Consider the following 27,850-nt stretch of genomic DNA (forward strand, 5'->3'; position numbering starts at 1 on the left):
AGATAGAGAAGAAGTTTTAACTTGCATCAAAACATAATTAATATCTTGTCCAGGGTTCGATTATTCGCGGATGACTGTATCGTATATAGAGAAATAGAAAGTCATGATGATACTACTCTTCTTCAGAATGACCTCGATAGAATAAACGATTGGGCGATGGCCAACAAAATGAAAATAAATTCTCTAAAGAGCAAAGCCATTAGCTTTACAAGAAAAAGAAATAAAATAATTGCATCGTATGTTAGGGGGTGAAACCATTCCGGAAGTTAACAAATGTAAAAACCTAGGAATAACATTTAGCAGCGATCTCGACTGGGGGGAACACATTACTGACACAGCGGGAAAGGCATGGAGGGCGTTACACTTTGTGATGAGGGTACTAAGGAAAGGCTCTGAAAATCCAAAGAGATTGCGTATAAATCACTAGTTCGTCCAGTAATGGAATATGGTGCTGCATGTTGGGATCTTTACACATTAGAACATATAAAGACACTGGAGAATATTAAAAAACGGGCTCTCAAATGTTGTAGTAATAATTCACCATTAAAATGGGACACACTCACGGACCGCAGAACGCGAATTCGATTATGCGCACTGTTCAAAACATACAGAGGTGAGCCTGCCTGGAGAGAAATAAAAAATAGGTTGCAGCCGTCAAATTATACTCTTCAAGGAACGACCACTCATATAAATTGAGGGAAAGAAGACAGAGGACGGACACTGGAAAGTTTTCTTTTCTCAATCGTACTATCAGGGACTGGAATGCTTTACCTGCGGACTTACTAAAGGCCTTACCAATAACCAAAAATGTATTTAAAAATAGGCTTAAGGACTTTACTAATAGACGGTAGTATATTATACACACTACTTAAAGGGTGTAATTGATATCTTTTTATTTGAAGTGTTCTATCAGTGAAGAAGTGTGTTGTGTCAGTGAAGTGTGTAGTGTCAGTGAAATCTATTGTGTAAGTGAAGTGTGTTGGTGTCAGTGAAGTGGCTGTGCAAAGTATTTGAACAGTGAAATGGTTAGAAGTGTTAGTGAAATCAGGTAGAATCAGTGCAGTGAGTGAGTTGACAGAGAAATAAGTGTAGTGCCGAAAGGTACTTGTGCAGGTATGAACCTGTCACACTCGTGAGTCTTAGCTTGAACTTAGGGTTAAGATACAAATTAGATTAACTTTAAATGTTATTTTAAGTGACCATGCTTCATTTAATTTAGGATGCTCCTTGTTATTATTATTATTATTATTATTATTATTATTATTATTATTAATTATTGTTTTTTATTAGTTGTGTTTATTATTAATTGTCATTATTGAGTGTAATTACCACTACCACAGGGTATGTACCCATTTGCATTGTGAATAAATACATACATACATACATACATACATACATACATACATACATACATACATACATACATACATACATACTGTACATAATTGTATTATATGTAGCCTAAACACAAAAACACGTCGTCACATCACAAATATTCATGTGCAATTAATAATAAAGTCAATTTTCCATGTGAAATTTAAATTTTAACAGGGTGTTTCAAAAATACGGGGCATAATTTCAGGTATGTATTTCCCACATGTAGAGAATCAAAATAGTTCATTACAACATGTGTCCGGAAATACTTCATTTCCGAGTTATGGCCTTCACAACATTGAAATTCACCGGAACGTTTTTCTTTCCGCAGGTCGTTGTCATTACAGAAGATGTTCAAAATGTCCACCTCCTGCTTGAATACAGACCTCACATCGATGTCTCATTGACCTGCGAACACGATCCCAAACTCCAGGAGTATTGCGTATGTCCTCAGAACATGCCACAATTCGATCCCGAAGGGATTACAAATCAGGCACCGGAGACGAATAAACCAATGATTTTAAATGGCCCCACAAGTAGAAATCGAGAGGGTTCAGATCAGGTGAGAGTGGAGGCCAAGCAATTGGACCACCTCTACCTATCCATCGATCAGGAAACCTTCGATCCAAGTACCGGCGAGCCGTACGACTGAAGTGTGCAGGAGCGCCATCATGCCTCTCCTGGTACAAACGACGAGCCAGCGCAGCATTGCCGTCCGCCTTACCGTACATGAAGTGTATCTCTGCCAGCTCTTGATTTGAATACATGTCGCACAGTCTAACGCCTACATAACACTGAATGTAACCTTCGCCTCGGAATGAACTGTCAGAGTGCCCTCTTAATGTCTCCTTTGACGGCAACGACCTGCGGAAAGAAAAACGTTCCGGTGAATTTCAATGTTGTGAAGGTCATAACTCGGAAATAATGCATTTCTGGACACATGTTGTAATGAACTATTTTGATTGTCTACACGTGGGAAATACATACCTGAAATTATGCCCCGTATTTTTTAAACACCTTTATATATAAGTATGACGATATTTTATATTTTATCAATTTTAATTTTTAACAATGTTAACCAACACATACCTATAACAAATATTGTAACATGAGTTCTATGTACACATATACCAAGTCACGTAAAATTTGAGCAAATTAGCAAATCAAATGCAAATTAATTAAATCAACAAATTCCTTATAAATATATTTTACTATAACTCATGACTTCAACTTTTACTGTTATACAATACACAAATCAATATTTTATTACAAATGAATGTTGTACATTGTACTTATGTTAGATATCGTTAAACAATTATGTATCTGATGATGCCGTTTAACGTTTATACTTTTCTTTTAATAACATGTTGTAGCAAATGTTAATTTGCAATAAGAATGATAAGTCATATGATTGAAAATTTTAAATAAATGTATTTCATAACTTTGTAATGGACTTATCTGAAAATCAAAAATTAATTGTAAAATTGTTGCGTCAACCCGAAAGATACTTCGACAAATTCAAGCTATAAGAGCGCGACCATTTTCCGTGTCAAAAGGTGTATATCATAAAATTGGACGTAGATTCGTATCACACATCTGTATCAATTGTACCAAAACATGTTAGACCTCTTTTATTATACCTACTGTTATTGGACTCATTTTTACTGTCATTACACATAATTTCTTTAGACCTACTGACTGTCGATCTGGTTATCTTTCTTGTTCCTTTATAAGCATCTTGTATACAATTCGTTTCATACCAAATTTCTTAAAAACAACCATTCAAAAATCACTTGTTAACGACATATAACCTTAAGTTTTTGCTGCACTATTTACTTTGCATTAAAAGATATACATACAATTTTATTGTTCTTATTTTACAGAAAAAATTCTCGCATTAAACACTGTAAACTGAGAAGAAATAAATTATCGAAACTGCAACATCCAAATTAAATCGAAGAAAGAATATGACTTATTTAAATGAAAAATGAGTAAATTTAAAAAAAAAAAATCTTTAAAATACTCTGTGATGTGTGTGGAATGCATAGCAAAATATTTTGTGGGTATTTGTGCCCTTAGCAGATGCTGAGACGCCATTGTTAAACTTCCTGCGTTGTGTGTTTTTAAATCACTCGCCCGCTTTTATTGTTGTTTCCGGTAAATTGAATTTTCAAAAAAAAAAAAATTTCTTTAAAACACTCTTTGATATGTGTGGAATGCATTGCATAAAATTTCATGGGTATTTGTGCCCTTATCGGATGTTGAGACGCCATTTTTAAACTTCCTGCGCTATAGATTTTTAAATCACTCGCTCCCTTTTATCGGTTTACGATAACTTAATTTTTTTGCTATATTGCCAGACAAAAATGGATATAATTTCTGAACTATTAATGATACATGCATGAAATTTAGAACACACATTCTTTAGAGCAGGGGTCGTCAGCACAGAGCACATTGGGGCTAACATCTCTTACCCGCTGAAAACGCAGTGCACCATAGTGCACTGCGTAGCTGCTAGCGGGTATGCTCTCTATCTCTCCCTGCTGCACGACGGTGTACATGGAACAGCACCGCGTACCCGTTGCACATTTCAGCGAGTGCTGACGACCACTGCTTTAGACTATTAAGAAACTTTTCACTGTAACAGAATTTTGTTAATTGATTTCATTTTAAAACTACGTCCGTTTGTTTGCAAGAAAGGAATTCAGAAAGGTGTTATTAAATTTTAATTGTTTATTTTACAAACGTAGGAACTAATATCAAAATTCTGTTACAGACAGTTTGTAGAGCATGCTTTTGCAAGTACATTGCAAAAAAAACTGGATGAATCTACCTTTAAAAATGGTTTAAATATATCGGTTTTAGTAAAATCCTGCATTGGGTTTTTTTTTTTTTTCAAATCTGGGCCCCCAAATAATTTTTTTTTTCAAAATATTTATTTTTGGTTGAGTTGCTACAGCTATGAACTCCATGCATACAAAAAATTAATATTTTACACCAAATAGAAAAAAAGTTTAAAAAAAATACCATCCTCGCCCCTTAAATATATCTTTAAAAAGTAGAAACTATAGTATTCAGAGACTCTAAGATTAAAACTCGGAGATTATAGAGCAGCATTAGAGTTGAGCGAACTGCAATAGGTCTATAAGAAAGAAACTAACCATGCAGTCGTTTTGTTCACAATAAATCTCAGAGGATCTGTCGAGGCTCGACACATTTGGTGACGAGTCGTCAGCTGGTGACATGATGATCTCATACAGTAACTATGCTACTAGTGTGGCAGGCGGCTTTACACCAATACATAACAGAACTACTGGGTTGTCACTGTTATTTAGTCGCACCATTAGTTATTCTCTTCATTGTCGGATAAATAGACTACAAGCACTGGCATCATACAGTCTCTGCGCATGTTACAATCAGACACATCACAAGAAAATATCGATCCACTGATTAGAGAAATCTTGGAGATTGGGATTCATTTATACATAACCAACGCAGTAGTTGTGAGGAGGATGAATAAAGAAAGACAAAGTGAGAAGGACAGACGAAAGAGAGGAATGAAGGATTATCTACACGGTTCAATTTTTCTTTCAACTTTACGCATTCAAGCAATCCATGCAAGAGTGAAAGAAACGCATTCAATTATGCATGTCTTTTTCACTAGGAATGAGAGCGCATGCTGCAACTGAACGCTACCCATCGTCGGTGGGTAGCCTATCTTGTGCGTTATTTCGTTCAACAGTAGCAGGTAGCCAGCAGCTCATTGTTCTAGAACAGGGCTGGGCACCAAAAGCGAATTCTACTCTCTCATGGGGAGCCATATGACTTCTCTTCAACCTCTTTCTTCCCCCCGAACACCGCGCAGCGTTGATTCCGTGACGGATGAATATTAAGCGTCCCCGTTTGGAGTTTAGATTCACTCCCGGTGCCCAGCCCTGTTCTAGAAGGTCATGAATAAACTGAAAATTGTTTTGTTTGGTGATGGTGGATCTTTTACGCTAAAAATGGCGGCAAGTACCGTTAGATTTATTGAAGATTTTTTTATTTTTAAATAGGTTATTTTACGACGCTGTATCAACATCTCAGGTTATTTAGTGCCTGAATGGAATGAAGATGATAATGCCGATGAAATGAGTCCAGGGTCCAGCATTTGCTCCTATTGGGTTGAGGGAAAATCCCGGAAAAACCTCAACCAGGCAACTTGCCCCGACCGGGATTCGAACCCGGGCCACCTGATTTGAAGATTATTACAAAGATGAGTGTCTATAGTGTGTTCAACCACAATTTTGAGAGTAAAGTAGGTCTAAGTATTGGATTGATATTTAATATTTATTTATTAATATATTATACACGCAGGGAAGATAACGTTCAACACTGCGCATCACAAAATCTGCATGCATTTTAATTGAGCGTGCGTTTTCAACTTTATCTTTCCAATATTCTTCCACGATTGCATGCGTACGCGCATTGAAAATTGAACCGTGTAGGTATAACTTGAGAGCACAAGAGAAGCAGATGAGAAGTTGAAGAAGAAGAAGAAGAAAGTATGCAAAGAAAAAAAAACAGGCAAACAAGACGAGAGAAACAACAGACAAAGGTAGTAAGGAAAGAGATGCAAGACAGATTGTCGAAGATGAGAGATAAGGAGAATAGGAAGAGGTGGACATTACGGGAAAAGGAAAGAAAAATAAATGCCAGGGTAAGTTAAGAGGGGAGGGGGAAGAGCGAAGAAGAAGAAGAAGAAGAAGAAGAAAAAGAAGAAGAAGCAAAAGACAAAGATATAAGGAACAGGAAGGAGGAGATAAAATAGGACAAGAGAAGAAGGAACCGATAGGAGGAAGAGAAAGAGAGAAGGAGAAATAGATGGAGTAGAAAGGAGAGGAGGAGCAGAGAGGGGAAGCAAAGCAGAAGGGAGGGGAGTAGAGAGAAGCAGGAGATGTAAAGAAGGGTAGGAGGAGGAGCGAGGAGCAAAAGAGAGGAAGAGGGGCTGAATTAGAGAATGGAAAGAGTGGATACAGCAGAAAAGACAGAGAGAGGGAAAAAATGAGAGAATAATGAGAAAAAAAAAGAACCTCTGATCACATATAACAGATTGATCAGCCTATTGGACTTTCAAGACAACCACTTTTATCAATTTCACTATGTTGCCATCTAGCGACTCCAAAAGAAGTCACATTACAACCCTTATGGAATAGCATAGCAACTTTACTTCCATCTAGCGGTCGTTAGCAAAAATGTCTTTTCGACGGTGTAGGCTCTGGTGGATGTTCTCATTTTTGTTGTCTACAGGGAGTAATAAGTGTTGTGGAGTATACTATATAACTGAACGAGAAATAAATATATATATGAAATATATATATTACATCGTTTAATTAATTAATATAATCTATTATAAACTGTGAACTGGATGATAGCCTAGATTATGTAAATGTGTTTAGTCACCAAAAGGAAAATCGTCTTCAATTTGTATCTGACATAATTGGTTTTCTAGTGAAGTATTAATTGGCTGAAAAGTAACTTACGAGTACTATACATATGAAACTTCACACATTTTGGTTACGGAAACTCTCAGAAATTAACACTCTACATTTTTCATTTTAAATTTATTCGTTTTTTATTAACTTTAATAGATTATAGTTTTATTAACTTTATAGGTTTAAATATAATAAAAGTCTAAAAGCTTTCGGATTTAAAAACTTCACAGTATTAAATTCTGAGACTTTAAAACGCTAGTATGACATAAGAAAGTTCATTATTATTTTTTAACCTTTTTAACAGATTTTATCACTGCCAAGTCTTTGAATTTTAAAATTTTAAAACTTTTATTTAATTTGAATTTTAAGTGTTAGAAAGTGAATCGATAACAAATAAATCATAGTTTTTCCTAGGGCTTTCAGAAGAAAAGTGATATTAAGTTAGTGTATTTTTCACATTACGCAAATTTAACCATTTTTCCTTTCAAAATCTCTCATTCTGTAAACAGAAAGTGAATAATTTTAATATTCCAATCCTAAGAGGCACAATAACATCTTACGGCAAAGAAAGTATTATGGACACTTTTCTGATATTTTATAAAAGGATGGCTATACGAACATTATTGTCAAGACCAAAATATTATACTCTCATGAAACAATAATTAAAGTGAATAGGATGCGGAAATGCAGTCCCTTTGTGGAATTGATGTGCACCGAGAGATCAAACAAATTAGGACAGAATTAAACATTTACAGTATGTCGGATAACACATATCACGAATTAAACTAACACGACCACATCAAGATAATGCGCTTCGGAAAATGTCCCAAATGATTTTACGTATTCAAACCTGAAGGATTAGAATTAATGGGAATGGGTAGTGATGTCTGTGCGAATAAAGAATTTCAGTGCAAAATATTTCTAGGCTTTTAGTGTTCAGAGTGGAATAAAAATGTGCATGGTTATACAATCAATCATTCTGAATTCAGTGGTATAAAAGACAACTAATTAGTTTCGTATTCAACTGCAAAGAGAAATGCCCTAACTAATAATCTGTTTTCCCACTTTGCTAAATGTAGGCCTACCTCAATCTTCAGGTGCACATTACTTGCTAAAATCTTCACTCGTATATCCTGTATTTTTTTAAGTTATCAAGCAAAATTCAGTTAAATATTTCACCCTTAGTGGAAGAGAAAAAAAAAATTAAACCTTCACTAAAATGTTTGCCATATTTTAATGCATTTTTTTCCCTCGTGTTGTGTGTGATATTCTTAAACCGTAGGTCTAATTTGTAGAACACAGTTTGCAGAAAAAAAAAAAACTAAAAATTTCATATAAATCGATTCAACAGTACTTACTTATGGCTTTTAAGGAACTCGGAGGTTCATTGCCGCCCTCACATAAGCCCGCCATTGGTCCCTATCCTGTGCAAGATTAATCCAGTCTCTATTATCATATCCCACCGCCTTCAAATCCATTTTAATATTATTCTCCCATCTACGTCTCGAACTCACCAAAGGTCTTTTTCTCTCCAGCCTCCCAACTAACACTCTATATGCATTTATGGATCCGCCCATACGTGCTACATGCCCTCCCATCTCAAGGTTCAAGAGGCCATTTAAAGGGCTTATCTACAGAGGTATCCCCACAACATATATACTATTTCAAAGAGCAAGTTTCGTACTTTTTTAAAAAACAAAATAAAAAAATCGAATTTTTGACCTCTAATCACTACCTGGTCCCCTTAATTAAGAATTGAAGAGAACAATTTCGAGTTTATTCTTTGGAGAAGAAACTTTCAGTATGATGATAATGTTAATGATAATACTGATGTTGATTGTGATGGTGATGGTGATGGTGATGGTGATGGTGATGGTGATGGTGATGGTGATGGTGATGGTGACGATTACGATTACGATGATATCGACGACGATGATGATGATGATGACAATGACGACTAACTCATTAATTATTTAAAATGCCTTTATATATAAACTTCACATTGCATTGTTTTAATATATATAAAACATACTTTCATATCTCATAAGAGTAATTTCTGCAAAACATAATAACATAAATATAAGCCAGCGGTCATCAGAACACTGCACTCTCGGGCTAGCGTCTCTTACCCGCAGGTCTCTTAGAGCACCAGCGTGCATTCGTGTGTTTTCCTCCTGCACGAGGGTGCATGTCACCACGCACTGCTTACCCGTAACCCATTTCAGCGAGTGGTAATAACCACTGCTGTAAGCTTTACTACTATTTAAAGTTGTGTTTTATGACGCTTTTAAACGTAACAGATTCAGAAAGTCAACGTGTAAAATCAATTACAAAGTCCATAGAAAAGTCAAATTATCTTCGATGGCGCTTTTATAATTCAGTTTAAAAACAATTCCAAAACTAACCAAGAAAAATCTCTGAAAAAAAAAAAAAAACTAAGAAAATCCGACCTCAAGACCATACTTCAAAGCTCCTGAATTCTGTAACAGCATGTTATCCCTAACTACTCCAATCGCTAAAACGATACGAAAGCACACTGCTGTACTACATTTAACTTCGATCCCTAAAAATTCATTAATTATTTATTAATTATTTAAAATTTCTGTTAAAAAACTGGACCAATATCTTCGGACCAGAATTTATTACAGATACAGGTAGATAGAGAGAAGGATAGCCTAATCAAATAGAAAGACAGAGAGGAAGCCAGATAGATAAGCTCGTTAAACAAACATTAAGAAAGAAGCGAATATGTAAACAAACAAACTACCAAGCTAAATAGGCAGGTAGAGAATAAGGCAGAAAAATAGGTGATAAAATAGATGTACAGACAGGAAAATAAATAAACAGACTAAGAGACAGGCAAAGAAAAATATAAACAGAAATTGAAAAACTGAAAAATATACTGGTAGATACTTACAAAATAAAGAATGACTACGGTATGTTTGCGAAAAGTCAACTGATTCTACTGATTACGGGGGGGTGATGGGTAAAATTTTGGTCATTTTCAGTCAAAAGTCGCCTTTTTTTCTTGTAAAAAATGTATCAGTAATCTCTTATTTATACGCTGAGCAAGTTCCAATACTCTGCGACACTTGAAAGCACAAAATTACGCAATATATAAATGGCTGCACCCATGAACTTCAATTCCATGCAAATTTCACAAGCTGTTTTCTCACATTTTTTCAGCACATTTCATCAGTTTCGAAGTGTAAAGGCTCTTACAATTTTGATGCTAGGAACATAAATTGTCTACTCCATATTCTAGAAACTGTAGTTAACAAAATAGCGCATGGGTTTTATGATTAAATGAATAGTTTTTAAATAAAAAATGAAATATTTAAAATGACAATGGGAAATTTATATTTTTAGATATGCAGTGGTCATAAAAATCCCCCCTTTTGTAGTAGGCCTAAAGATATAGGAAATCTGATATGTGATGGTTTTCTAAATATACCACTGGTCTTGCAAAAAAAAATGTCAAACATTCTACTCAAAAAAATTGAGCAACACATTTCATTTTGAAATATGAAAATTTTTCAGAATATTTTTGTTAATTACTCAAATTAATTCACTCACAGAAATGAAACTTCACCACATCATTATCTATCAAATCGTGATTATCTGTACAAAAAATCAAGGACGTAACTTGAAAATTGTAGAAATTTAACCATCACTCCCCTTAAGGCACAGTACAGAAGTACACGATCAGTTTGAGAAAAGATGAACGTTACATCTTGTGTATAAAAACCTTCAAGCATGCCTACAGAAGTAGTCAAACTTCTTGCAAGATCCATTCTAAGGTTGATGATTGTATGCGTATGCCTTTATGAATCCTAGCTATAGCGATACATGATCTTCACTTGTCTTCACGTAGCAAGGTTATATTTTCCCCGAGGATGGAATGAATCGATGCACAATCGGCACTGTACATTTAACCAATCAATATGAACTTACAAATAAATCTACAGTACATGTTTAGACTTAATAAAGTGATACCACCGAATCAGCTTAGGCGATAGGCGTGTCTGCCTACTGAACCGGAGCTGCGCTTGGGCATTATTTTGATTCCCGCTTAGGTCGATTAACTGATTGGATTTTACCCGAAGTTTTCCAAACTGTAAGGCACCTTGGCCTCACTACGCCATCACCAATTCTATCGACAATAAATAATTTAGTAATTGATATAGCAGCGTTAAAGGGGTAGGTACAGCTTTGAGCACTGAAAAATTGATCATAATATGATTTTTTTTATCTGCGTAAATAGCGGATATCGCACTCCCAGTAAAATATTGCCGCAACTCGAAAATTGTGATTTGTAAAGATATGCTAATTCCTTGTAAAATACTGATGTAAAAATATTTTAATAAATGAATCGCCCCATACAGAAAGGATTTCAGTCCATTAGACCTAGTTTTGAAAAAAAAAAACACATTCTGTACATTATATTGCTTTCTGCATAGAACTCTGAGCCTGAAGCTTCAGTTTCTATCTCTCCAAGCATTGGACTGAATACCTTTCCGCACAGGCCGATGGAGCCAGCCATAAAGATATGATTTCCATCGATATCTCGTTTTTTTTTCTCTTTTTTTAAATTTGTGACTGAAGTCCTTTCTGCATGGGGCGATTCAAATAGGTATCAAAACCTTTGAAACTTCACTATTTTATTATTAGAATTTCATACCTCCAACCAATAAAACAGTGTGGGAAATTATTTACGAAAGTAATATGTGATTTTCGACATACAACAGTATTTTACTGGAGGTCCGATATGCAGTTGCAAATTAATACACACAAAACTCTATATTTCTTCAATATGTTAACATAATTTTCAATTTTCTAACATCAGTTTAAATTCATAATATGTTATTATTCTAAAGCAGCTTCTTTATCAGAATCCAGATTTTCCTCATTTAACTGAACCGATTTTAAACATTTCCGTGTTGCGTTATTTTCATTTTGAAGCTAAGATATAGCTCTATAACACTATAACGACAATTAGATTTCTATGTAAATTAGTAATATTTTAAATTTAAGTTTAAATTTATACAACAAGTTTTGAATGAATTCAAATTGTTTATTTTTTGTAGACAAAATATCTAACAGCGGGGTTTTACTCTGGTAATTTTTAGATAAATATAGGCTATGTTAACATGCAGAAAAAAATTTCATAAAATTATGTTTAGTACTTTCAGAACTATTATGAATATTTATTTTCAAAATGTAGTTAGCGCGAAAAGAGTATTAAAGATGTATCAAGTGCAACGTCTTGCATTAAAATTCATAACTTTAAATTAATATAGATATTCAGGTAATAATTGTTTCACAAAAATAAGTGTGAATAGTGTATTTCCATTTTTTAAGTTATTTTGAAAAATCTAATTTTTTTAGATGTTAAGCTATACCTACACCTTTATAGCCGACTAAAAGAAATGTGATTGTGAAAATATGTGTAAAAACAAAGAATCTGCATCACACATACCGGCTTCCGACTTCTAAGGAAGTGCAATATTAACCATTCCGTGTACATTTCTGAACCCTTTAAAACTTTGAAAGAAATTTCTGTTGAAGTTTTCACAAACGGGTTCACAAAACCAGCAGAATCGCTTTGCAAATGGGCCGTGTACTTTTTTTTTAAACGGATTATGTTTCTTGTTAAACTTCGCAAACGTGCTTCCACGGAAATAATTACAAAGAAAAATTTAAAAAGAAATTGACTAAAGAAAAAGAGGAAAAATGAATGGCGACGTTCAGAGATAGATAAAAAGAAAGACGACATATCGAAGACGTTTAATTGGAACAATTACAACTGAAAAAAAAGTATATTTATCGAGGTTGAACTTCTCAGGATCACAATACTGTCTCTGTACTCTCATAAACAAAACTTTGCAAAACTATATATTGTCTGTTTGAGTTTGACTCGTAGACATTTTTTATTTACAGCATTAACTTCCCATGATTGTACGAGGAGATTCGAAGAGAACGGCAGTTACGTGGACATTCAGCTCCCCACTATTACCATTAATGCACAGCACAATGTGAATACGGCGGTTGCTGTCGTCTGCGATACAACGAACTTTTCTGCTGATTTTCGAGTTTGGCATTTTTTCCGGTTATTATATGCTTGTTTAAGTTGTGTTAACTCTCGCTAGTGGTTTTATATTTTATTTTATCCGTCTTGGTATTTACTTTGTTATTGTAAATATTTTTGTTTTATCACTATTATTATTATTATTATTATTATTATTATTATTATTATTATTAATGAATTATTTTGTATTACAATCTTTGTATCATTTCTGTCACGATTATTCTATTATTATTATTATTATTATTACTATTATTTTATATCATCAGCATTATTATTTGAACCCTGTAAAATTTATGTAGACTACTGGACTGTACCCGAGCACGAGCATATGCTCATTTCGGGTATCTATCCAAATGTAAATTCAAATGTAAATTGTAAATAAATTTTGAAATTTGAAATTTAAATTTGAAATTTGTAGCAAAAAAAATAGTATTTCGCTGTATGCGCAGTAAAAGAGCACAAATTGACTAGATAAAATGGTGACGAAATATCTTTAACGAGTTAATACCGTTATAAATAGACAAGCGAAAAAACTTCTGTTTAAAACAGATCGCAAATACCACATTATAACACATTCGCATTGAAAGACATAGCGTTAAAAGACAGTAAGAAGTAAACTTTATGTAGTTAGACTCACCTACGTTCGAAAGCGCGCCGATGGGGGTTTCCGTTTACGATGCAACTTGTCCCTAAGGGTGTCAACACATACATCACCCGCGTCGAGATGAGAGGGTGGATGCTTATGAAGACGCCGCCACCAATTCAACAGAACCCTTCCCGTTCGGGTCCACATCGGATCCCTCCGTCCCACATCGACTCCTAACCCCCCTCTGACAATTGCGCACTTGCGCACCACACGCACACAGCCACAGGTTTATTTGAAGTCTGCAATATCGATGGCATTAACAAATGTGTGAGCAGTACACCTTGACGGTCGATCTAATCATGCTACCTTCCAGCTGATCGCTCCACGCCCACACTATCAACTGCACTTTAATTCATGACACAAACAGCAGTGACCAGAGCAGCAATGCAAACCTGTAGCTTCCCTAGTATATTTCACGTGAAAGGGGACTAACCGGTGATGAATTCAGGAGATGGCCCCGGGAGGAGGAATTTCCTATCGGATTCCAGGATGCCCCCCCCCCCATCACGGAGATTTTAGACCAGTGCTAACTAAAATATATAATTTATTTATATAATATTATATTTCAATTTGTTATGACTTTTCAGTAACTAAAATAAACTCCGTTATGTAGATTTTCAGGTAGCTGTTTCCTTGAGGGTTGGTGGACTGCTGCCCGATCTTGATTGGTTGAAATTTAAAGAGTCTGAATTTTTTCAGTCTTGATTATTATAGTTAATAAGCAGACTGATCTCTTTCCTACGGCGATCTGCTCACTCTTAAGTTGGGTCCTGCAACTACTGGGTGTTCATTTCAAAGTGTGTCATGATGTCACTGTTGTGAGTCAGCGATTTGAAGCGAGTTTCAGCTTTTATATCAGAGAAGTTGCCTATCATTCAAGGCGTTCAATCTGAACTTGAGAACGTGTACGGTATAACTTGAACGTCGTAGCAACAGATGGCGGTCTGTAAGGTCTGTGTGCTACCATAACCTCTTTCGAACTGTATTTTGCGCGGGCAAATCATACGCAGGGTATTTGTTATCATCGGTAACGGCAACATTCCACAACACAAATCAAATGCTCCGTGTCCATGTTGACCGTCGAAGTTAATGTCAACAAATACGTAAGTAATCGCCTTAACCCTCTTCCCATAAAGAAAAAAACTCACCACAGTACGTGTTTCCAAACAGTTCACATTCCTGCCACTACCGGCAATACCGTACGTATCGGTAAGTACTCTTCACAATGAACGCCGTACTTGCCAGGCAACTTCTCTGGCACATAGGTAATACGCCTTTGCGGAAGTGTAGGAAGATTGAATTCTCTAGGCCAGCGTTTCTCAAACTACGGTCCGCGGACCAGCAATGGACCTCGAGGTCTGCCCTTGTGGTCCTTCAAGAAAGACAGAAGGAAAAATAAAATTAAAAACGAATTGCGTATCAGAGTTTGGAAATGACACATGGCAATCGCCTTTCACTTTTTCTCCCAGTACTGATATTTAATTAAATTTATTACCCTACCTGTCTACCGACTTCCCACTCTACTCACAACAACAAAATAGGGATTGAAAGCACTATGAACGTGGAGTTTCTCGCCATCTCTTCCCTGCACATCTGGCGCCTGTAACCCAGCCAGGGGCCACACGAATTGATAACAGAGGACCAAAGTACCGAACCTTTTCATGTATGTATTTATGACTTTCTTAATAGTTTTGCCGACACCCAGTCTGCACATTGAAATGGTCACGTACTGTACGTCGTAATACAACTCTGAGGTCATAATTTGAAACTTATTTTCCAAGTAAATATGACGAATTTTCATGGGTTCGTGATCACTCTCATTGGGATATTGGAACTAACAAACTTTCATTGAGTGAAACAGAACAGTTAATTGAACTCTCGAATGAGATCGGACTTAAAAATAAAATTCCAAGCAGAAGGTATGGTTAATTTCTGGATCTCATCACAAGTGAAAAGAGAATATAGTGAACTGTACAATGGTGCTTTAGAGATTATAATTCAGTTTGCTTCTACGTATCTGTGTGGGAAAGAGATTTCATCACTAACTCTAATAAAAATAAAGTACCGAAGTAGACTTGAGGTATGTGACGTTCTCCGACTTAAGTTTATCAGCATACGTCAAAATATAGAACAACTGTGAAGGAATCGGCAGGCTCATCCATCTCATTAACGTATCAACATTTATTTATTTTTTTAATTAATAAATTAAATATTATCCAAACTCTAATATCTTGAATTATTTAAAAAAAAAATTAAAAATTAATTTTGTTCTATTAACATTAACTTAATTAGTTAATACTAATATAAAATTAATTGAATTAAATTAATTTTAATTAATTAATTCTATTTTAAAATATAACTATATTGGTATTAAAATATTCTACAAAAAATGATAAATTTGCTTTCGAAGGAAACAAGAATAAGGTGGTCCGCGAAACTGTTCTAACTTAAAAAAGTGGTCCCCACTTCAAAAAAGTTTGAGAAACGCTGCTTTAGGCTCATCGGCTAGCCACATGACGGCATACAGCGAGCCATGGCACACTTTGAACTGAACACGCAGTAGTGCTGAATACACGACTGCGATCACCTGATAACATAATAGATACTAGGAAGATTTTATGTTTCTTCTGAAATTAATGATGATTTGTTAATCGTTTTCAGTTATTTATAATTGTATTATTTCTTTTTATTTTCCTTCTCCATTGTTTTCTATTTTTCCATTATAATTGTTTACCTACCATATATATAACAATTTTATGGTAAGCCCTGCCCTTTAAGCAACCTCTACTTAAAGGAAGGTGAATAAATAAAGTGTATTCAAGATAATCATTTACTTCTTAACTCTTAAGTTATGTCTACGTAATCTTATCTCAAGTTTTACAAGTTTATTCCGAAGTTATATAGCTATGAAGTGTAGGCCTATTTTAAGTTTCTTATTACTTTTATTATTATTATTATTATTATTATTATTATTATTATTATTATTATTATTATTATTATTATTGACATCATCATCTCAGAACCAATGAAGAAAGAAGATTTGAATTTTTTTATTGTTAAGTTTTAAAAGTTTATATAAAATAACAGAATTTGAAAAAAAAATATCTACAACAAATTATGACATTTTATCTCAGAATAAAAAATACTTATAATATTTATAATCCCTTCGGGTATCTTCGCTACAATTCGGAGACAGGCGATGTTACATGTTGTTGGACCACGTTGCCTGATATCTACAGTTATAATTGAAGTATTCTGTGTGTTATTCCATACAGTAATGGCAGCGTTCCGGCCTGTTATTCGTGAGGTCCTGCGTTCGGCTACAACTTCGTGCTTTTTATGTTCTTTTTTGTTTGTTTTTGAGAGAGACAAACTATACACAATGGCTCCTTTCTCTTTTACGATTATTTTAGTAATTAACATCAGGTTCATTAATATATTATGCCATGACTTTATCATTATGATATTGTGGCTGCAAATCGAAAGAAAAAAGATTTTATTCTCAATAAAAATATCTTTCGTGGCATAAACAAAACAAATTTACTGGCGTCGGACTTAAAACATTCAAACAATTAAGCGTTCAAAAAACAAAACAAAAAGCCACAATTCAATAGTTAGTCTATCTTCCTCTTATCTCGATCATCTTGCAGTCGAGTGGGCATGGAATCGACTAGTTTTTGCAAATAGCGACTGTTCTTAGACACGATATTTCAGGCATTCTGAACATACATACATAAGTGTTCTGCCCATGGGCAGGTCTTTCACTGCAAACCCAGCAATCTCCAATCTTTCCTATTTTCTGCCTTCCTCATAGTCTCCGCATATGATCCACATATCCTAATGTCGTCTATTATTCTTTTCAACCAGAGACCCAACCAATTCCTTTTTCTCTTTCTAATCAGTTTCAGCATCATTCTTTCTTCACTCACTTTTTCAAACACAATTTTATTTCTTATTTTGTCTGTCCACTTCACACGCACCGTTCTTCTCCACATCCACATTTCAAATGCTTCAATTCGTTTCTCTTCATTTCGTCGTAATGTCCATGTTCCTTCCCCATACAATGCCACACTCCACACAAAGCACTTCACTAATCTCTTCCTTAGTTCTTTTACCAGAGGTCCGCAGAAGATCCTTCTCTTCTTCTATTAAAAGCTTCCTTTGTTCATGTTTGCAGTTTTTCTTGGGAAGGATAGGCCTAAATACGGTAACATCCCGTTGCTTTCCGCACACCACTATCTCTTTCGCATCTTATTAAATTCCAGGGGGCCCAAGCGTGGAGATGAGGAGAGTGGATTTCACTACTTGGGCCCTCCGGACTTTACCGAAAGTCAAGGCAAGGGTTAAATATTAATTCTATCAGGATGTTTGACCCGATCAGAGACCGGGAAATCTCAATTAGCCTTTGCCCCCCGCATCCTGGACTAGCTTCTACGAATCATCAGAAAATCTTAGAGTGTGATTGGGCCAATTTTTCCGAAAATGTTTCCACACTTTTGCCCTCGTAGCTCAGCGAACGAACGTCGGAATTTAGATGTCAACGTCTCAGGTTCAATTCCTCGTTATTCCTTTTCATTTTATTGTGGTTCAAGATAGTATAATGTAATAATACAAAAAGAAAAACTAATACCAGTATTATGCAACTGGATTTTTCGAAACCTAATATTAAATTTATGTTATTTATATCGCTAAAGAACGATTACAATATAAATAAATAGAATATTATACTATCCATAAAGAACGATAACTGAACATAAATGATAATTTGAATATTGATAATTTGAATATCATTTACATCGCTAAAGAACGATTAAAAAATAAAATGAAAACTTGAAGAAGGCCCGAACCCACAACCTTTGAATCATGAAACAAGCACTTTACCGCTGGTCTACGAGGCGCATATATGGAACACGTTCATAGTTCCGGAAATGCTTGTACAAGCACATGCATCGTGTAACATCGCCGCGACCCGAAGTGGACTTTAAAAATATTCGCTGTTCACGAGTGCGGCCACTTTTTTTTTTGACAACTGTACAATAGTGGCAAAAAAACCGGACCGACCCTTGTATCTGATTTCAGAGCCTTGTTCACTCCAGAGCACGATAGACTGGTAACTAAAACTTTCGTGGTTCGAATCCTGCCTGGGAAGGAAACTTTTTTTGTTCCTTATTCAAATCAATACTTTTCGATTGCAGCGATATTTTACTACTTAATTAACTTATTATTCCCAGAAAATGAATTGTACCATCAATCGAAAAGTTTTGGGAATAAGAAATTCCTTCCCAAGCAGGATTCGAACCACGAAAGTCTTAGTTACCAGTCTATCGTGCTCTGGAGTGAACAAGGCTCTGAAATCAGCTACAAGGGTCAGTCCGGTTTTTTTTTGCCACTGCTGTACTTTATTCAAAATAAAATAAGATTCTAATTTAATTTTCATGTAATTAATATTATTAGTCTTATTTTTCGTGCCATTTCTTCTTCTTTGCCGAAATTTAAACGACGCGATGTCTGATTTCTTACTTCCCACTACGTCTTTATATTTGTAAGCAAGGTCTTTGATGTGTAGGTCTAAGCCAGCGGTCATCAGAACACTACACTCTCGGTCTCTTACCAGCAGGTCTTACCAGCAGGTCTCTTTACAGTACCAGCGTGCATTCATGGCTGCTAGCGGGTATGCTTCCTCCTGCACGAGGGTACATGTCGCCATGCACTGCTTACCCGTAGCCCATTTCAGTGAGTGCTGACGACCACTGGTCTAAAGGCTGGTTCACAATAAACCGGAAACGAGAATCGGAACGAAAACGGTAAAATTGTTAAAATGTATACATTTAAATGTGAGCATTCACAATTAACGAAAAGCTTGCCGGAGCCCGAGATCGGGAACGAGAGTTGGCTAAGTTTCAACTTTGGCGTTCACGTTTCCGATCACAGCCCACTAGATTCATTCTATTGCCATCTAAAAGCTATTTTGTAGCAAGAAGACCTTGACATAACCTATGCATTATTTTGTTCTGTGCTGTGCATCATGGAGCAAGTTTTATTTGATGAGATTGTAATATTGAGTGTTGAGGAATATCTTCACGTTTACGATAAGCGGCGCGCCTCGTATAAAGATGAGAAAATGAAGAAGAATACGTGGCTTTCAATAGTTGCATCTTTGAACACCGATCGGAAGCGAATCATATTTTATTACTGAATTGGTTGTATTACACATTACATATTCACGCTTCAATTCAATAACTACTGTTGTGTTCATTTTTGTTCTATTACAAATGTTTCTTCTCTAATTATTTTACGTTATGGTAGACTTAAAATAGGTTGTGATAATAAAGATGCATGGGCATATTTATAGTACCGTACCTAATGAAATGTTTCAGTTGAAATTTCGAAGTTGGTTAACCTGTGTTTATGTTGGCTGCCTTGTACTCATGAGAGAACGCCACTGGTCAATTATACATAAATAACATCAGAATGTGTAATATCGACTTTACATATCGTTATTGACATGCATATCGATATGCATAGTCGTCTACGTTCTCGGTTTATTGTGAATCAAAAATGTTCATATTCACGTCCTCTGCTTCTCGTTTTCATTCTGGTTCTCCTTCCCGGTTTATTGTGAACCAGCCTTAGGCCTTCATCTGCGGTTCCTTCCACTTCAAGAAATGTTTTTTTTTTTTTTTAATAACAGATTTGAAACGAAATATAGTCAGCAATAAATATGTTCGCATTTTTCTTATAAAGCAGTTATGGACTGGCAAAACTACATCATTATATTATAACGTGGTACACCAAGTTCACTTGCTTTTAGCTACTGTACATTTGACTTTGTCAAGGGAAGGAAACGTATTGTCTCTGAACACGAATCTGGCACTTTACTTCATATGACCTAACTTCTTACTTGAAGAAATCAAGGTGAAGTTAAGTTGAAGTGTCGTTCTTGAATTCGGTCCTTAATATTCAACAAATGAAGAAAGAACTTCTAAAGAACACAGGTCCAAAAAACAATAGCATCGAAGATACATACATAGGTCTATTTGTTAATTGGTCGTAGTAGTAGGGAAAAACAACATGGAGATTGCGAAGGACAAAACATCTCGCTTCAATGCGTATCTTGACGAATTTATCTGTTCTGCTGGAAGATGTACCTCTTCATCGATGACAACAAATACAGTTCATGCACGACGGAGCACCACGCGATTTTCTCCGCATCGTTTGGCAATTTCTATACCAGCGATTTTCAACCAGTGTGCCCCGAAGAGTCCATGATTTTGCCGACAGAGTTTGGGGGAATATCGAAAAGAAAGGATGAAAAAATAGAGTAATAATAAAACCGCTGAGTAAAAATTTAGAATTATTTTACATTTACTACAAAATGCTAATAGGAATGAAAACAAAAGCATAAATAAAAAAGCTATACCGGTACTAGAAATCTAGTAGAAGAAAGTGGCAACATGCCATCAAGGATATGAATTTGAAAATACTGAAGGAACAATGTAAATTTTATATTCATTAAATTTAATCTAAGTAAATTTTGAGCAAATATTATAGTTTTTCGACAAGGTTGCTTGGTATACAATTTTAGAAGAATGGAAAGCAAAACAGCCGAGTTTATAACCCGATAATATATATGGAAATTAAAGCACTTTTGTTTGCTGACGGTCAAATTCTCTTGGCCAATAGCGAAGATTATCTACAATGTAACAAACGTGACAATATTCTAAAGTAATTCGATATAGAGATTTTTACATAGGCCTACTGAGACAAAGGTTTTGGCAATGAAACGCAAACATATGAAAGGAGCTAAATTGGGCTAAAATATTAGACAGTCAAAAAATAGAAATAGTGCAACTTTTTAAATGTCTAGGATACAATATAACCAATTATAAAATGAATTTAGATCTGGAAGAAAATTACAGAAATACAACAGAGTAAATGAATTACTAAGTAAACACTTTGGAAGAAATATGTCAAGAGATGTTAAAATAGGTTCTGCAATGTCTTATCAAAACCTTCACTGCTGTATAGTTGTGAAACATGGCTCTTAGGATCTCAAGATAGGAAGCGCATATAACAGCACAAAAGGTGTTCCTCAGATCAGTTGGAAAGGTTTCACTGTTGGGTAAAATTAAAAGGAGTGAAATAAGGGATAAACTAAGAACAAAGCAAAACAAAGAAAAAATTATGTTAAGAAAACTGAAAATTATCGAAGATAACAACAGTATCATGTAGATAGAATATTCTTAGACAGACCCTACTATAGCAAACATACTTTTATCACCCTGTGGGACTACAAAGGACGAGATGGAAAGATTCAATTAGCCTTAAAAAGGGACAGACATGATCCGAATTTGGCAGGAAGAATAAATGTATTCTAGCTAACCATATGATTGAATAAAACACATTTAAATCTCTATGATTGCGTGTAAGTCTGTACAGAAGTTAGGGTAATGTAATTAGGAAAAATAAATACAACATGCTGAAAGATTTAAGTGTGTCTAATGAACGGAATGAAATAAGCTATGAATATGAATAATAATAATAATAATAATAATAATAATAATAATAATAATAACAATAATAATAATGACAATAAAGCATTAAAATATAATGTACTATTAATAGGGCAAATAAAGAACTGTTTTCGAACTACAGACGATTAACAAGTAACTGGTATACCATATACTGAGTAAAAAGTAAAGTAAAACCATGGCGCTACAGCCCATGAAGGGGCAAGATCGACCAGCCGGCTGCTGGCCTCACGTTCACATGCCGAAACAGAGATGGACGATCATCCAACCGGAATGGAGGTATCGTTAGCACGATGATCCCCCCAGCCGTTATAGCTGGTTTGTGAAACCCGATTTTTCGCTACCTATCGTAGCTCCCCAAGTGCATCACGATGCTGGGTGGGCACCGGTCCCATACACTGGCCGAAATTTCTTGAGAAAATTTCTTCCCCCATGAGGACTCGAACCAGCGCGCATTCCGTAACGCGAGTCCTAGGCAGGATGCCTTATACAACGACGCCATGGCGCGGGACCCATATATTGAGCACTATTAAATAATTCCAGTAAACAAGCGTACTGGAGTTCACTATGATCATACTTGCAAACCCTACTCAGAAACAAAGCATTTCCGGACCTACGTTGACATAACAATTTGTTCTTCTATGCATATGAGGAAGTAATACTTGAAGTTTTGGCCAAATTTTTCGTTACACTCTGTATAAAAACAAGATAATATCTGGTAAATATTGTTATTTATGCATATGTATTTGAATAAATTCAGCCGTGTATTAACTTTCTATAGTTAGGCATGTAAAGTGCACTCGTCTGTTTCGCGTCCACTTCAAAGTACGGTACAACTGTATAACATTTTTTTTATAAATTACAACCCCCTAGGATTATAATAAACTCTTCCAAGTAGGTTATGTGAATATGCAGGACTCCCCTTGTGTATACAAATGAACTCGTTCACATTGTTGAGTTTATCGGATATGATGCAAGTATCTCCATGACAACCGAAATCCAATAATGTCAGTGTAATTTGCGTTTCACAAAATACTTTAATTTATTTCCGTTAATGTAGATCAGGGCTGGGCAACCGGGAGCGAATCGAAACTCTAAACGGGGACACTTAATATTCATCCACGACGGCATCAACGCTGAGCGGTGTTCGGCCAGGAAGAAAGGGGTTGAAGAGAAATCATATGGCTCCCTGTGAGAGAGTAGAATTCGCTCTTGGTGCCCAGCTCTGATGTAGATCAATGTCCCGCACCATGACGTCGTGGTCTAAGGTACCCTGCCTAGGATTAGCGTTATGGAACGCGCGCTGGTTCGAGTTCTCATGTGGAAAGAAATTTTCTATATTTCGGTCAGTGTATTGGACCGGTGACCACCTAGCATCGTGATGAATTTGGAGAGTTACGATAGGTAGTGAAATCCGGTTACGACAACCACCTATAACAGCTAACCACACGGTACCTCGTTCTGGTTGGATGATCGTTCATCATTGCGAAAGCATGTGAACGTGAGGACAGCAGTCTGCTAGTCGGTTCTGGCTCTTAATGAACTGTTGTTGTAAATCGGATTATATATATTTTAATATAGATAAAATAGTCTATAATTATACATTACACGTCAAAAACTGCTTCCGAGATTTTCATTAGAAGATAAATATGTTTTCAGCATTCAAAATATAGTTAATAGTACATTATGCAACGAGCCTTGCGCTCGTTTCATAAATATCCATACTCGCTTCTTAATTACCATTATAGGCGAGTTTCATACGACTTTTTATGCTCGACCATATTTCTAACTTGATATTATTAATTTTCTTTGTATCTGACCTTGACCAATGTCCCGTATGTTGCGAGATGTGCGCAGACGCGAAAGTATTGATTTTTTCCGAGGAACAGATGTCCACATTGACCTTGCTAGGCCATAAGAACCTACAGAGATAACATTGAAATTAAATTAGACATTGAAAAACGAGATGACAAATTGAATTTATTTGAATATTATTTACAATTAACGCTAATTATTATACTAACAGAACATAACCTTCTGCGACAGTATTGCATTTCCAGCCTCCGTGACTTTTCGCTAATTCTCTTTCGATTGCATATCCGAGAATAATCGATACTTGCGGTTTTATAACGGTATAAAGCTGACCTGTCATTGGCTGAACAGTTGTAACCTGAGTCGTCATTGGCTGAAAGACCTGACCTTTAATGAGTAGGTGTACTTTAATGACATGCATTAAAGGTCTGCTACCAGGTGTATAATTACTACATTTCGGCATGGTCGAGCATAAAATATGTTTCAGTATTTATCACTTTGTCTTAGTACAGCTATTTATTACTGTATAGTATGTTTAGCAAAATGTTACTGAGGTGTCAAATTTATGTAGATTTAAATTATTTTCAAAGTATTTATGTTGTGACAGAACGAATATATATTTCTTCTATTTCCTTCTTTTAAGTTACTTCTGTTTATTTAAAAAAAAAAACATTTTAATTGCCTTTAATTTAACCTTCTCATTGCGAGCTTAATATTGACCATCTCACAGTTGTAACACTTTATAGAACGTATTTCATTATAACATTACGCTTGAAATCTCGTACCGTCTACGCAAATCACAGCATTTATATCTTCCTTTAAGACATTACCGGCTACCTCATTAAAGGCAAGGAACACCTAGGAGGCTCAAACAGTGCTGAAAAGAAAATAACACTATTTCCAATAGCTATCGCTACATCTATCACAGTTTTCGTGAATTTATATAGCCTATGACATTAAATTGATGCAAGAATTCGTTCCTGAAAGTTAGAACATCTATCCTTAAAAAATATGTAGGAAAAATATACAGGTGACTATATTCCAAGTGAATCAACGTTGGGAAAATATTGTTATGCCTGCATGTTGCGAAAATTAAATTAAAAATATTGACAATGAAATAAGTATGCTCCATATGATATGCTGTCTTCGCACCGCAAGCTCAGCAGCATTTTCTGTCATACGTCTCGCAAGTAGCGTGAAATCGGCCGTTTCTACCTGTTTAGGGGGGAGAATATTTATAAACAAGTTTCGTGCAAGAATGACGCTTTTATTTCTATGCAACCCTCATTTCAACAAATTCTGTAGGATTTTAAAAACATTCCAAGTCCTTAACACTCTATAAACCAAAAGAAAATCCTAGAACAAACTAAAACGAGAAAATGCCAGAAATTTCAATATTCTGCTGACATATTTAATTTTGCAAGCAAAATTTAATGTAATCTTGAATATCGAGAAAAAAAAACATAATTAATAAACGTTTCATTTGTACTAAAACATGTTACCTACTAATTAACTAAATAAAAAAATAATACAATTCACTTAACTAATGAACTAAAACGACATTTTTACAATTTTTCAGTGCTGAAATGGCGTTCTTTACAATAACATGTCTCTCTAGTGTAGGACTAAAGTCAACTTTTCCCGTCTGAGCATGTAAATATATAGAATATTTATGTCATTGAACAAACATCAGTTAATCTAAGGTCAAAGGGCATGTACTTGAATTGGTCGCTTGCTCGTCTTCCCACCTTAACTGTAGTAACTTTATAAAGCATTGAATACAAGTCTCAATCCATATTCAACTTAAAATTAAGAGTTCTTTCCAAATGGGACTCCTGAGATAACTGCTTTCAAGTTTTGATGTCTCGACGCACAGAGAAAATAAGAACTCATGCTCGATTACTGGTACGAAGCGTACATTATCGGCTACCCGTATAAGGACGAATGATAGACCTACACAGCCCGTATAAAATCGCCGTGGTACTCTGGCCGTATGAAGTCTTCATGGTAAACTGGCTGTATGAAGTCTTCATGATAGATTAGTCGTATAAAGTTCTCATGGTAAACTGCCGTATAAAGTTCTCATGGTAAACTGCCGTATAAAGTCTTTATGGTAGACTAGCCGTATGAAGTCTTCATCTTCATAACAGACTGGGCTTTATAGACTTGACAGTAGGCTAGCCGTATAAAGTCGTAGTACACTGGCCGTATAGCCATCATGCTAGACGCTGTATAGAGTCTTCATGGTAGAATGGTCGTATATAGTCTTCATGGTAGACTGGCCCTATAAAGTCTTCATGGTGTAACAGTCGTAAAAATTTGCCATGATAGACTGATCGTATAAAGTTTTCATTGTCCATATACAGTCTTCATAGTAGACTGGCAGTATAAAGTCGTCAGTTCGACTGATCATATGAAGTCGTCCTCGTCTCCTAGTCGTGAAGTCTTCTTCAATTCAATTGAATTTATTAAGGCATTAAACATACAATGATAGGCTTCGTCACAAATACAGAAGGGGAAAAAAACAAAATTTGAAAATACACACATAGGCCTAATTGAAAACAGTAAAGTTTAATATATTAGAATGAAAACACAAAATAATTTGAAACTAATTAATGAAAACAATTCACTCTTAATGTATTATTTGTAATTAAATGTAAATAACTTTATTTATTAAAAAACAATTTCATATGATTTTATTATAAAAAAATCTATACAGTAGAAAGGATTAATTAAAAGCAAATTCTAAAATTTATTGGTTGGTAACTTATAATATTGACTGGGAAACTTATCTTCGTGTTGTAATGTCTTCACGGTCACCTAGTTGCAAATAAAATAATTTTAAGGCTATGAAATTAATTTGTCCAATATTTGTTTTTGTGTCTTAATATTAATTTAATTGTACGCGGACGATTTTTACAGAACTATACTGCTCTATTTTTTTAAATAATTCCATTGTTTTGACGTGAAGCGTCTATATTCCAGGTACAAATGAGAAAAATTATAACATTTCGACAAGAAGGGTTTACTCTGACACCAATCGCGAAATCATATAAACAAAAGTCTAAGATGAAATGCGTGCCTCGTAGTTTTCCATGCGGTCCTCCTCGCTCCATTCTCTCATTGTGATGAAAGTTAAAATAAATGGGTCACGGACCTACCCTTCAAAAATTTTCCTTGGCTTTTCTCAGTGAATGTATCTAAACTTTCGTCGTTCCCCTTCTCGGACGAGCATTCTTCAGGCATTGGCTTCGTCGTCTTACCTTTGTCGCTAATCATTTTCTCTGCCGACCTTCCTCGACTCTTGCACTTGTTCACAATATGAACGTAAATTCCATTCAAATTTATAATGTATTTATTTTATATTATATTTATTACAAACTGCCTCCCAGCGGAGGTAGACTCTTAAGTCTCAGAATACTGAAATATGATTTACTGCTCCAGAAAATTATTGACGTAATACTACCAACCTTGACCCACATTTTTAACGCCTCACTCATAACCTCTACATATCGACTTTGGAAACAAGCTCTCATTAGACCTATCCCGAAAAATAAAATTCCTGAATCCCCAAACGACTACAGACCAATTAGCATCTTACCAGCTCTGTCAAAAGCACTGGAGCGCGTAGTACATAAGCAACTGACTGACTACCTCAATGAGCATTGCTTACTTGACGACTACCAATCTGGTTTCCGTGCAGGACATAATACTACTACTGCCCTTTTAAAAGTGATTGAAGACATTCGAGAAGCCAGCGACAGAGGAGAATTAACACTACTGACATTACTAGACTTCAGCAAAGCTTTCGACACTGTTGACACGGATCTCCTTTTATGCAAACTAAAAAACTACAATCTTTCTAACAGTGCCGTTGCTTGGTTCGATTCCTACCTTCGCGAACGCCAACAATGTGTATCAGCCG

At 35.4% G+C, this 27,850-nt stretch overlaps 1 protein-coding gene across 2 annotated transcripts in view; it reads right to left on the bottom strand.

Annotated features, from left to right (window-relative positions):
• LOC138703169 (alpha-1A adrenergic receptor-like) overlaps positions 1-13,695 on the bottom strand; it is an 885,279-nt gene extending 871,584 nt beyond the window's left edge. For both annotated transcript variants that reach the window (XM_069830836.1, XM_069830835.1), the window contains exon 1: positions 13,574-13,695. The gene's annotated coding sequence lies outside the window, so the exon portion shown is untranslated. The remainder of the gene's footprint in view (positions 1-13,573) is intronic.
• Positions 13,696-27,850: the final 14,155 nt, after the last annotated feature.

Source organism: Periplaneta americana, chromosome 7, assembly GCF_040183065.1.
Source record: "Periplaneta americana isolate PAMFEO1 chromosome 7, P.americana_PAMFEO1_priV1, whole genome shotgun sequence".
Taxonomy (NCBI): Eukaryota; Metazoa; Arthropoda; class Insecta; order Blattodea; family Blattidae; genus Periplaneta; species Periplaneta americana.